The sequence below is a fragment of the Bison bison genome, unplaced genomic scaffold (assembly GCF_000754665.1).
Source record: "Bison bison bison isolate TAMUID 2011002044 unplaced genomic scaffold, Bison_UMD1.0 scf7180017864236, whole genome shotgun sequence".
Classification (NCBI taxonomy): Eukaryota; Metazoa; Chordata; class Mammalia; order Artiodactyla; family Bovidae; genus Bison; species Bison bison.
The window spans coordinates 2,838,364-2,851,260 of record NW_011494808.1 but is presented as its reverse complement, the minus strand read 5'-3'; the positions used below and the strand labels follow the sequence as shown (position 1 = coordinate 2,851,260).

The 12,897-nt window shown below is 48.2% G+C and overlaps 1 long non-coding RNA gene across 1 annotated transcript; it reads left to right on the top strand.

Annotated features, from left to right (window-relative positions):
• Positions 1-17: 17 nt before the first annotated feature.
• LOC104993227 lies at positions 18-2,654 on the top strand. Its single transcript, XR_825808.1, has 2 exons — positions 18-177; positions 870-2,654. It is a non-coding gene; the product is annotated as an uncharacterized LOC104993227 (long non-coding RNA).
• Positions 2,655-12,897: the final 10,243 nt, after the last annotated feature.

Below are 12,897 nucleotides of genomic sequence, written 5' to 3'. Positions count from 1 at the left end.
CCCCTGAGGGGCCCGCTCTCGCGAGAAGGCGCGGAGCCCACTAGCGACCTTTACCCGCGGAGGGGTCGCCCGCTGCCGCGTCTTTCTCCGGCGGACACCTGACAGGCCTATGAGGGGATTTCGTCTCAGAGTGACTGAAATTCAAGAATGTGGCCCTTAGGTCACCTCATCTTAACGGTGAGAAACATAGGTCCCCAAGGGGTAAGTGGCATGACTTAAAGATGACACTGGAGGAGTAATCCAAAGGGAGAGAAGGGGTGGATGAGGGACAGCTCTCCTTTAGAGAAGAATTCCAACTCATAAACGTACAAGAAATTACAGAAACAGAAAATCCCCGCTTTGGAGCCACCAAGAACTGCGTCAGGCAGAATTCATCAATAGATGGTGGACGGTTGAGGATATTCGTCCAGTTCCAAAGTATTATCCCACAGATGACTTAGTGAAGAGAAAAGGTTACCTTCACATCAAACGCATCACCTAAACCGAGTGATGGAACTGTGCAGCGCCGGGGATGGTACAGACTGACGTCTTGTGTGAGAATGACTCGCCCAAGAAGTGCTTTCTCTCCGTTCCGGAGGAAACAGACAAACCCAGTTGAGGGGCAGTTCTGCAAAACAACCACCTGGTCTCTTCTAAAAACGTGAACTTCATGAACTGTTAAGAAGACTAGTCAAGTGTTCTAGATTAAAGGAGACAAAAGATATGACCCTGAGAGCCATGTAATCCTAAATTGCATCCTGGATCAAAAAACAAAAAGCAGCTATTGAGGGTCATTATTGGGACAATTGAGAAAATTTGAATGTCGACTGTATTAGTATTGTAACAATGTTAAATTTCCTGAGGGTAATGATTATACCTTGATTATGCAGAAATGGGGACTTCCTGGTGGCTCAGCTTTAAAGAATCCTTGTGCAATACAGAAGATACAGAGATGTGGGTTCAATCCCTGGGTCAGGAAGATCCCCTGGAGGAGGGCACCGGCAACCCACTTGCCTGGAGAACCCCATCGACAGAGGATCCTGATGGGCTGCAGTCCATGGGGTTGCAAAGAGTCGGATGCGACAGAGCTCGAATGCTAACAGGCATGCATGGATAAATGGCCTGTTTTTTAAGGAGATATATAAAGTTATTCATAAGTGACATAGTGTGTGTCTGCAACAAACTCTCAAATGGTCAGGAAAAAACATTCAAAATGTTAACAATTGGTGTATCTAGGTGGAGGATCTATGGATCTTCATTGCATTATTCTTGAATCTTTCCTGTAAGTCTAAAATTATTTTTCAAGATAAAAAGAAGAAAGCCCCACAAAGTCTTTGATACTCAGAACATAATACCAGGTTGCTTCTTGAAACCAGAGGTAAAGATGATTTCCCTGCTGTGTTTAAGCATTTCAGGCTAAGAAAAGATAAGTAAGATGCTTGCTCCCAAAGGACTCATAATGTGAGACTTGGAAAATGAGGCAGAAAATGATCAATGTCATTGGCAAAGCAATATAAGTTAGTAGGCTAAATAAAATGACTTTTGGAGTCAAAAGATGCTGGGTTGGCACCTCAGACTTGCCAACCCTGTGGTTGTTGGCGTACAACTCTACGTCTCTGTTTCGACATCTGTGAGACAGAACCAAATAAGGTCTACTTCAGAGGATTGTGCTGCTGCTGCTAAGTCGCTTCAGTCGTGTCCGACTCTGTGCAACCCCATAGATGGCAGCCAACCAGGCTCCCCTGTCCCTGGGATTGTAGTCGATAGTAAAGACGGTGATGTATCCAGAGTACACAATGATCCACCTGGCACGTGGAAAATGTTCATTAGTTAATAACACAGATGAAAATTAATATGCTATAGGCGATTAAAAGCCATGCAAGCAAACTTAGATTTATTCACATCCAGACGAATATTAGAACCACAACTCCAGCCTGCACTTTGGCACAGACCTGGCCTTTGTCGGGCCCAGCAGGTCATTAAAGTCTATAAAAACCACTTTCAACAGGAAGTTGGCAACATTCCTTCCTTGGGCTTCTTCATCCGAAGTCTTTCCTTGTGAAGGGACCTGATAATACCAGTCCCAGGTCACACACAGAGGACCTCCTCTCTCTCCCAACATGCAGGAAGGTGGTAAAAAATTGTTCTGGAAAACAGCAGCTACAGAGGGAATCATTCCTTTGTTTCCCATCACTCTGACCCTGCTGGCTTAGCAGGATCCACAGTTACTCTCAACATTCACATCAAGCCTCTAGCCTCGGCCACCTCCAAACTACAGCTAGTTCTCACACCCTGCCCACCCACACTGGGTTCTGAATCTTGGGAGGCATAGAAAGGACTTTCTCAGTCCAAATCCTAATCACCTGGCATTCTTTTCCTATTAAATGTCTAGAACCAGAATTTTAGGGCAGGGAAGGTACTTTAGATTCCTTCTTTTGTGGGACATTTGCTAAGTGCTTACTGTGTACAGGGCACCATGCTCAGAACTGATGGATGAGCACAAACCCGGGAGCGTCTATTCTGTGTGTGTCCAGAGGTCCTGGTGAGCAGGTTTCCAACACAGGTCACCTGCTCTAGTCAAGATAACCTGCTCTGTCTGCCTTTGTTACCTTTGTGAGAGAAAATCTCAAAGGGTTAGTATAGTTTTACTCCCAAAAATGAAAAAAAAAAAAAAAGAACAAAAAATAGAGAACAGAAACCCTACAGTGAAGATTTGGTATCTCAATTGCCCTAAGTGTAAGGAAAATTAAGATTCTGAAGCCAGCAACAGTATTTAATTCTGTTTCTTTAAAGGAAAGGGGCCCTCTGGTTTGTTTTCAGTTCAGTTCAGTCACTCAGTTGTGTCCAACTCTTTGTGACCCCATGGACTGCAGCATGCCAGGCTTCCCTGTCTATCACCAACGCCTGGAGCTTGCTCAAACTCATGTCCATTACATTGGTGATACCATCCAATCATCTCATCCTCTGTCATCCCCTTCTCCTCCCACCTTCAATCTTTCTCAGCATCAAGGTCTTTTCCAGTGAGTCAGTTCTTCGCATCAGGTAGCCAAGGTATTAGAGTTTCAGCTTCAGCATCAGTCCTTCCAATGAATATTCAGGACTGATTTCCTTTAGGATGGACTGATTGGATCTTCTTGCAGTCCAGTGGACTATCAAGAGTCTTGTCCAATACCACAGTTCAGAAGCTTTCAAGGACTCCAGAATTGTGATGAAGGGTGAGGACCCCTTGGCATCTTTGAGGAGGAGATACTAGCCCTTTCTGTGAGCCTCCTCTAGGGGGCAGCAGATCTCGGGGGCCCCAGAGGTGAAAGCTCCTCACTGCCCAGGATGGGTCAGGTGAAGGAGAGGAATGGCTTCCAGGGGACAGGGACAAAGATCCAAGAGTATGTTGTTATATGTTTAGGGTGTATGTGGTACCCTTAAACTCCAGGTCTGACAACTTGCCTCAAGGCAATAGACTTGTGCAGAGGTTCATCTTGAGTAGCTTGAATGAGTTACAGCAGCAGGAGATTAAAAACCAATTGATGCTTATGGACTGTGGTGTTGGAGAAGACTCCTGAGAGTCCCCTGAACTGCAAGGAGATCCAACCAGTCCATCCTAAAGGAAATCAGTCCTGAATATTCATTGGCAGGACTGATGCTGAAGCTGAAACTCCAATACTTTGGCCACCTGATGCAAAGAACTGACTCATTGGAAAAGACCCTGAAGCTGGGAAAGATTGAAGACAGGAGGAGAAGGGGACGACAGAGGATGAGATGGTTGGATGGCATCACCGACTCTATGGCAGTGAGTTTGAGAAAGCTCCGGGAGTTGGTGATGGACAGGGAAGCCTGGCATGGTGCATAGTCCATGTGGTCACAAAGAGTTGGACATGACTGAGCAATTGAACTGAACTAAATTGAATGGCCGACACTTAGAGGGTTCATTAAATTGTAATACACCCATATTTGGGGGTATGGTTCAACCATGTGTTCTGCTAATATCTGATCATCTGAGGGAAAGGCCCAGTTTAAAAAAGTGGGGTTAGGGGAACAAAAGTTTAAGTACAGTGTAACTCTGTGTATGTGTGTGTATGCATATGTTACCATTTTACTCAAAGAAAAAGCAAGGTCTCCTTCACTGCAGGCAATTTCCCTACCATCTGAGCCTCCAGGGAAGCCCCATGGATGTGGACATTGGTAATGGCTTAACTCTGGACTGGTGATAGATTGATAATACATGCATTATGTGTTAACTAAATAGATGCTGTATATTTGTGTGTGTGTGTGTGTGTGTGTGTGTGTGTGTGTGCATAGAAGAAATGTTGGGAAAATGTTTCCAAAATGTGACAGTGACTCTCTGCTGGGTCAGAGTATACGTGATTTTTACTTTCTTCACACTTTTCTGTATTTTCCAAAATTTCTAAAATTTGGAAATGTGTTTCTGTTATAATTAGAAAAGTTAAACTGACTTTCACAAGGTGGGGAAGTACCCAGGTTCATGAGAAGGGCTATGCTGTGCCCTGGGGAATTTCCACCCCAAACTGCAGCTGGGATCAGTCCCTGGAATTCACGTTGGGCCTTCTGGGCGCTCAGGTCACTCTTGGCCACAAGGGGGCACAAGGAAACGCGGTAAAGAAAAGCAGACCCTGCAGGTGAATGCTGCACAGGGGAGTCAGCGTGATGAGCCCAGCCTTCCCTGCCCCCAGAGCCTCATCCAGATTGTGAATACAGTTATGGGGCTTCCCTACCCAAGTTAGAGTCCAAGTTGAATGTCAAAAGGGCAGGAAATATTTACAAATTGTTTTTATGAGGAAACCAATTTTGTCAACGTTCCACTTGTGGATTTAGGTACAGCCTGGCTTACACAACCTGGAAATTAGCTCATCTTAACCACTTGCTAGTAAAGCACTATCATCACTTTACACAAAGGATAAGTTAAGAAAAAGGACGGTGACATATTCCTATGTAACCTGAAAATAGGAAGAAGCAGCGTCCCTTTGGTGCATATATAGCTGTGTTTCAGGGAACTTGATGTTTTGGAGAATGGTCTTTGGTTAGTGAACTGTGGAGTGTGGTATGCAGGAAGGAATAAACTTGGGAGCCAGAACATTTGCGTTAAATTCGAGGTCTGCAACTCACTAGCTGTGTGACCTTGGGCAAGTTACCTGACCTCTCTGAGCCTTGGTGTCTTCATCTTTAAAATGGAGATTCCCCAGAAATAAACCATCTGGATGAGGCCTGCCCAAGGGGCCCCACCACATGGCTTTCTGTGGCCAAAGTTCTGAGGAGGCTTGGACGACTCCCAGGGTTCACCCCAGGCAGGAGACAGATCACACCCAGCGAGTCACAAACAACACAACTCCCAGGACGACAGAGAAGCCAGATGCAGACTCACCCTGAAGGGGTGCAGAGTCTGGACCCTGGGAAGGGGTTCTACTACTTGGGATCCGTGGAGAGCACCCAAGGGAGGGTCAAGGCCCACAGCCTCTCCCCTCCAGTGGCGACTCTGTGTGCAGAGCTCAAGACAGCTTTATGGAGATGTAATTGACATGAAACACTGTGTAAGTTTCAGGCGTACAGTGTGATGGTTTGACACATACAGGATAAGGAAGGAGTCCTTTAACTCCACATAATTATCATTTCGTTACTATGGTGAGAGCACTGATGCTCTGCTTTCACAGGAACTTTCCAGTTCACAGCACAGAACTGTTAACTGTAGTCACCAGAGCTGTTCATTTTTTAAAATTTGCTTCTTTAGAATTGGGACTCCAGGCAGGTCTGGGGTCTCCTAATATCGTGGGGTTCACCTGCTACCTTTGAGGAAAAAGAATCAGATTCCAGTTAGGGTGCAGACCCCATCTCGTCCGCCGGATTCCCCTTTGTGTGCTCCTTCCCTGAAACAGGCGATGGGGTGTGTGTGGGCCACTGCTCAGGTCCACTCTGTCCTACAGAGTCACACACAGTGGGTGGGGGGCTCGGTTCCACGCTCTCCCTTCACAACCCTCTGGCCTCCTGCTTACAGAAGCCACAGAAAGACCCTGCGCTGGTCATACACCCCCAGCCCCACCCTGCATGGCGGAGGCCGCTCCTTGGCCTGGAGGGCTGGTCATCAGGCTACGGTGCCACCAGGCTTTGATGGCACAGGGGAGCAGAGGAGGAGTAAGTGGGTGAGTTACAGGGGTGCAGAAGGATGTGGCTGAGAGAGTGAAGAGCAAGGAGGAGAAAGAGAAAGACTCAAATGATGAAACCGTGAGCGAAACGGCGTAGGAGAAGACAAGCTGAAAAGAATGGAAGTTGGTCTCCACTCAGTTCTTCAGGTTTCTGTCCTCCTCCCTGCAGTGTATTTACTATTAAATTACAGTCAGTACAGTGAATAAAGGACTTCCTAGCTGGTTCAGTAGTAAACAATCTGTCTGCGTAGCAGAACACTTCAGTTTGATCCCTGGGTTGGGAAGATGCCCTGGAGAAGGCAATGGCAACCCACTCCATTATTCTTGCCTGGAGAATCCCATGGACAGAGGAGCCCAGTAGGCTATAGTCCACGGGGTTGCAAAGAGTTGACAACTACTTAGTGAACAATAAGAATAAAGCAAAGTGGACTGTGCAAAAAGGCCTTGCCAGAACAAAGAGGCTGAAAGGGACTTGTGATCCATAAGTGTATTTCAGTTGAAAAGGAAACCACCCAAGTCTCCTGCACTGATGAGTGCAGGCTGCCGGGACCCTCAGTGGCATCAGCAAAAGGCCATCAGTTCCCTGAGTCAACTTAGTGCCAAGGCCTCGTCCCAGCGCCTGACTCCTGCCATGACCGAAGATAAGCGATGCTGTTTCCAGCTAACGTGTATTGAGACCTGGGCAGCTTTTTAAACATCTTTCCTTGCCTTTTCACAGCAGCATCTGCTGTCACTACCCCCATGTCCGTGTCTTGTGTAACACGTGTGTCGGGATGCAGAGGAGAAAGAGCAATGCTGTGGTCTGAATGCTCGTGTGCCCAGATTCACGTGTTGCTATCTTAACTCCCAGTGTGATGGTATTGGATATGGGAACCTCCCAAGGCGCTTGGTCTGGAGGTGGGGCCCTCGTGAATGGGATCAGCACCCTCGTGAAAGAGCCCCCTGCAGAGCTCCTTGGCCCCTCCTTCACATGTGTGGAGAAGGTGACACAGAACCTGAGCACATGGGGACTCTGACCTCAGACCTCAGCTTGAATGCAAGCACCTGGTCCATGGGATTTTCATTACACAGAAGTATGGTGTGTGCCCAGGAATGGGGTAGGGCAGACAAGGCAGTTAGGATCCATGCATCACACTCAACATCATCAAATTTCTTTTGCCCAAAGAAGGCAGAGCACAACCTTGATTAAGCAAGCTAGGGGCCCCTGGTGCCGTTCTCAGCTACATGTCTGCTGTGGGGTCAGGAGGGCTGAGGCTGTTGCTGCAGGAAAGGGAGGTCCTAACACCATCTGACTGCACAACTTCGAAGGGGGGCCACTCACATAGACACCGGTCGGGTCCAAGTGGTGCCCCCAGGGTGTGTGACATCACAGTCATCTCCCCCATCATCTACCTGCAAATTCCCCAAAACCTGGTCTCCAGGCCACAAGGAGCTGAGGCTGAGAGCCCCGTGACCCAGCCAAGGCCACAAGATCGGTGATAGGCCAGACTCCGTCTTCCTGACTGCATCCAGGCCATTTCCAGAAGTGGAACCACCCAAAGGGGCAAGACATCTGGTAGACCCAGTTCCTCGGCGGTCCCCTCCTGACCTCAGTGTTTACACGGCTGCAGTGATTACATGGATCCTGCAATCTTTGTCTCCCCTCATCAACCTGCCCCTCTCATCTTTCACTTATTGAACATTTCCTGTGAGATGCTGCCAAAGACCTGCTCGTTTCAGTTCCTTTGATTTTCTTTTAAGAGAAGCAGAATGTATGGAAATCAAATTGGCTTTGACACGGGAGCCATAACAAAACTTCGCTTTCCGAAGTGAATATAAATCACAGTGCTGTCTTTGACGTGAACTACAGCAGCTGTCACTGGAGGGCACAGGTGTCAGCTCCTACACACCAGCCTGCACCCCACTGCCAGGGCTGGGAATCATCCACGGGGGTGGCATCTCCCTCCTTGCTGAACCGGGGTGGGGGGGGTGGAATTTCTTTTCTAGAATTTTAATTTCCTCTGAGCTCAGTCGATACTCCCTAATCCCACCCTTCCTTTGGGCCAGGAGCTCCCTAAGGCATGAGGAGGACCAGCTCGGGTTGTCTGTTGGCCCACAGTCCTTGGCAGGGGCATCCAGGGGCAGTAGAGCATGTGAGGGCGTCCTCACGTGAGGGGCCAGGCTCCCAGCGTGGGGAGTGGGCTCTGCAGTGCTCTGCCATCTGCGTCTAGGAACTCAGGGGCCCTGACCTACTGTTGCTGTTCAGTTGCTCAGTCATGTCCGACTCTTTGCGACCCCATGGACCGAAGCACACCAGGCCTCCCTGTCCTTCACCATTTGAGTTTACCCAAACTCACGTCCATTGAGTCAGTGATGCCATCCAACCATCTCATCCTCTGTCGTCCCCTTCTCCTCCTGTCTTCAATCTTTCCCAGAATCAGGGTCTTTTCCAATGAGTTGGCTCTTGCCATCAGGTGGCCAAAGTAATGGAGCTTCAGCTTCAGCATCAGTCCTTCCATTGAACATTCAGGACTGATCTCCTTTAGGATGGACTGGTTGGATCTCCTTGCAATCCAAGGGACTCTCACAAGTCTTCTCCAACACCACAGTTCAAAAGCATCAAGTCCTTTTCAGCAGAAACACTTCTGAAACCTTCCTCTCCCCTCTGCTCCTCCCTGGCATCCACTTCCGACTGCTCCATAATCTCTAAGCCGCAAGGACTGAGATCAGCCTGAGGGCGGTAAGCGCAGCCACTGGGCATCCTGGCTGAGGAACCCTGATTGCTATCCGCAAGCAGCCTCTGCAGATCTGGAAATACCCCAGGTCATCTTCCAGGGAGACTCTAGTATTTATGTCCTCAAAGTCGCTCTGGCCTTTGGGAGACCTAGAAATAACAGTTGGTGGGGGGGGGGTGGATTTTTCTTTGGTGCCTAGGATTACATTGAAGGCAGAAGGAGAAGAGGGCGACAGAAGATGAGATGGTGGGATGGCATCACCGATTCAATGGACATGAACTTGGGCAAGCTCCCGGAGATGGTGAGGGATGGGGAAGCCTGGCGGGCTACAGTCCGTGGGGTCGAGAAGAGTAGGACACGACCAAACTACTGAATAACAACAACAACCATCGTATTACACAAACTTCTGCTGAGCGCTGCCGAGGAAGGGCCGTGTGGTGTGCTGGGTCCTGAGGTTTACGTGAGGATGGCCTGGGATAGAGCGTCTGAGTGCCAGTTACTGCACCAGGCCCGCTACAGATAGTCATGCCCTGAACCCTCCGAAGTAGGACTTCCGGGGAGTCATGCCACTTTACGGTTGTGGAGATGCAGCCCAGAAAGGTGGAGTGTCTTGTTCAAAGTCACAGTAAATGCATTTATTTATGCAGTCTTCCGTCACATAAAACAACGTATGGAGCTTCTATTACGTGCCAGGCCTTCAAAGCATGAGGATACAAAGATGATACCTTCGTCCCTCGTTGTAGAGACAAACCAGTGTCCAATCACAATAGAGTTTTATAAACACTATGGTGGGCAGATGGATGCATCCAGGAGTCAGGGGCTCCAGGGAAGGCCTGTGTGATGCTCCCATCAGGTCCACCTGACTCTGAAGCTCTCAGTCTTGCAAGGCTGAGAGAAAGTCAGACAGAGACAGAGAGGAGAAGCCTGCTTTTCAGTCTTGTTGCCGGTTTGCAGCCTCCTGCGTCTGGTATGTCTGAATCCTCACGTCCTCTCGTCTGTGGGAGCGGCACTCCCGGAGGACACAAGGGCTAATCTTCTGTCTCCACGTTGGATACCCAGTAAAGCCTTGATGACTTGGATCACGGTGCTCCTGGCCTCTGTCCCACCACCCCCAACCCACTTTCCAACCCGAATTCCATCTACAGTGCATGACCATCTGTGCGTGGGCTTGGTTGCTTCAGTGTGTCTGACTCTTTGCGACCCCATGGACTGTAGCCCCCCAGGCTCCTCTGACCGTGAGAATCTCCAGGCAAGATTACTGGAGTGCGTTGCCATGCCCTTCTCCAGGGGAGCTTCCCAACCCAGGGATGGAACCCACTTCTCTTAGGTCTCCTGCTTTGACAGGTGCCTTCTTTACCCCTAGCGCCACCTGGGAAGCCATAACCATCCACCTGCGCACAGAATTAGAAATGTCAGGGTGACCTGGACTCCTCCGTTTCACTCACATCAGGCGATGGAGATCCACGCGCAGAACCCCATCCTCGGTGGCCCTCACTGTCAGCGCGTCGCCCCAGCACACTGGCCTTCCTCTTCGCCTCCTCCAGCTCCTCTTCATCGGCCCCGCATTCACTTTCACCCACTGTAACCCTGGCTCCACACCGCTGCCAGCACTGCGCTCCTAAAAAGGATTTTAAATTAGATCCTGTCATTTTAAAGATCAAATATCCCCAGTGACTTTCTCCTGCTTATGAAATAACGTCTTCTGGTTCCCTTTGCCTGTTATCAGTTCTTCACAATCTAGCCTTCTCTGGTCTCCCCACCATCTGCCCCAGTCACACAGATTCTCTAGAACTGATATGTGCCTTCCTGCCCCTGTACACACTTCACTGTCTGAGCCTGAGGCGAGATCATCCCCTGCTTCTTAACCTAGAGAACTCCTACTCTACCCACAAAACCCAGCTCAAATAATCCCTCCTCCAGAGGGCTAATCACGACCTCCTCTGTGATCCTCCAGCCCCACATTTCTGCCTTTTTGTTAGTGTTTGTCATAATATATAGAAATTCTCTCTACATATTTGTCTTCTGGACATTAACTCCTCACGGGCAAGGACCATTTTTAGCTTTTATTACCAACACCTAATCATAGGTTCTGCTGCATACAAAGTTCTCAGTGGATATTTGTGCCAGTCCTTTTTGTCTGTCTGTTTTGCCAGAGGCTTCTGCTGCCCTAAGATTCTCTCTTCAGTTAGGTAACAGGAAGCAGAGAAACCCAGCAAGGAACAAACCCTGGGGCTTTCTCCTTTATATTTGGTCATAATTGTCCAACTTTAAAATAAATTCTGTAATACATCTAGTCACCAGGCATATCCTACAATCAAAGGGTGTTTGATGTTGGTTTACATGAAAAAAGTAGTCCTTGCAGAAGAAATAGCTCCTCACTCCACACAACGGAGGCAGACATCCCAACACCAGGAAGAAAGCCAAGTAACAGAGCCTCAGGTCGCCTGCCCCAGCTGCCGGGGCGCTGGGCAGCCTTTGAGGCTGAGAATGGTCCTCTGGCACAGAATATCCAGGTTCATCTTGACAACTGAGGTCAGTTGGTTCTGGAAGAAGACCCAGTGATACTAAGAATGACATTGATGGCATACAGAAAACACGTCATTAGATTTTAAAGGGCACCTTACATCCCAGGTACTGGGATGAATTTACCCTGAGAACAAAGCCAACAGTAAAGGGATTTTTAGATCCAAATTCAGACTGTTCTACCCTTAAAGTACTTAGGCAGTGACAAAGTGTTGGTCACTCAGTCATGTCCAACTCTTTGCGACCCCATGGACTATAGCCGGCCAGGCTATTCAGTCCATGAAATTCTCCAGGAAAGAATACTGGAGTGGGTTGCCGTTCCCTTCTCCAGGGGATCTTTCTGACCCAGGGATTGAACCCGGTCTCCTGCATTGCAGGCAGATTCTTTACCGTCTGAGCTACCAGGAAGATAAGTGCATGTCTAAATTATTTGACTTAGGTAACAGTTTGACTGGAAAAAAAAAAAACAGACAAAAGGGGATGAAGCAGAAGTTATAAAAATTTAAATTAGGAAAATTGAAAATGCATAAAATTCCCTCTGAAATCTGCTATATTGGAGACTGTTCTGCTTCAGTCAATTCACCATCATACAACACAAGTTAAATCCACTGCTCAATAAAATGCACCCAAACTTCCTATCAAGTTGTGTAAATCTATACATACAATGGGCTCTCTGGGGTTCTCATTAAAAGGACAATTTTCATAAATCTCATTATGTTCCTAATTAAATAATCCTAACTTCAAACAGTTCCATTTTCATCTTAAGGAGAATTATTTTCCAGTTGACATTTAGCCCCAACAGGTGCTGTTACATTCACAGCTCTTAAGCTGTTGGGTTCTTTAGATCTGGATGCCAGAGCTAATCAGAGGCATCGTCCCTCGTTTCTACCTGAGCATAGTCTTCACTACCTGAGCATAGTTTAAAATGTCTCAGTACGTTTGTAACTCATTAGTTTTTGGCATCCCGCGTAGCACATTGGCTAATAGGAGCCATTCTTTCTTGGGAGCACAATTAGCTGTGAAAACAGATCTTCGAGTGGACTCCCTCCTCCCCCACAGGATTATGGGAGGTAGGAAATGCAGGACATTATTAGAGTTTGCCTTTGATACAGACATCCTGCTCCTCTGCTGGCCCTTTGAACTGACTTTGATAGGCCGTAATTAAGACGGATTCAACCCCTGGAGGAGCAGCGGCTGCAGTCCTGTCTCTTGCTCCCACCTCGATTGAGTCCTCGTTTTGAACTATTGATCAAACAGATTGCAGGGATTTGTTCTAGCCTGTGTGGGGTAAGAAGGAAGGAAATGAAGGAGGAGGGAGCAGGGAGAAAGGAGAGGACGCATCTATAAGTAGTTCAAGAGGGAACCTGCGGATCAGACCTCGCTTATCGCATTTCACACACCTTCCTCCCTTCTCTTTCAGAAAAAGCAGTTCCCAGCAACTTGCTGAGTTTCCATCTCGGCCAAAGCTCCACTGCGGGTGCAGAGCTGCCCAGCTTCAAGGAGGACGCAGGGAGGTCTGAGGGTCGAGG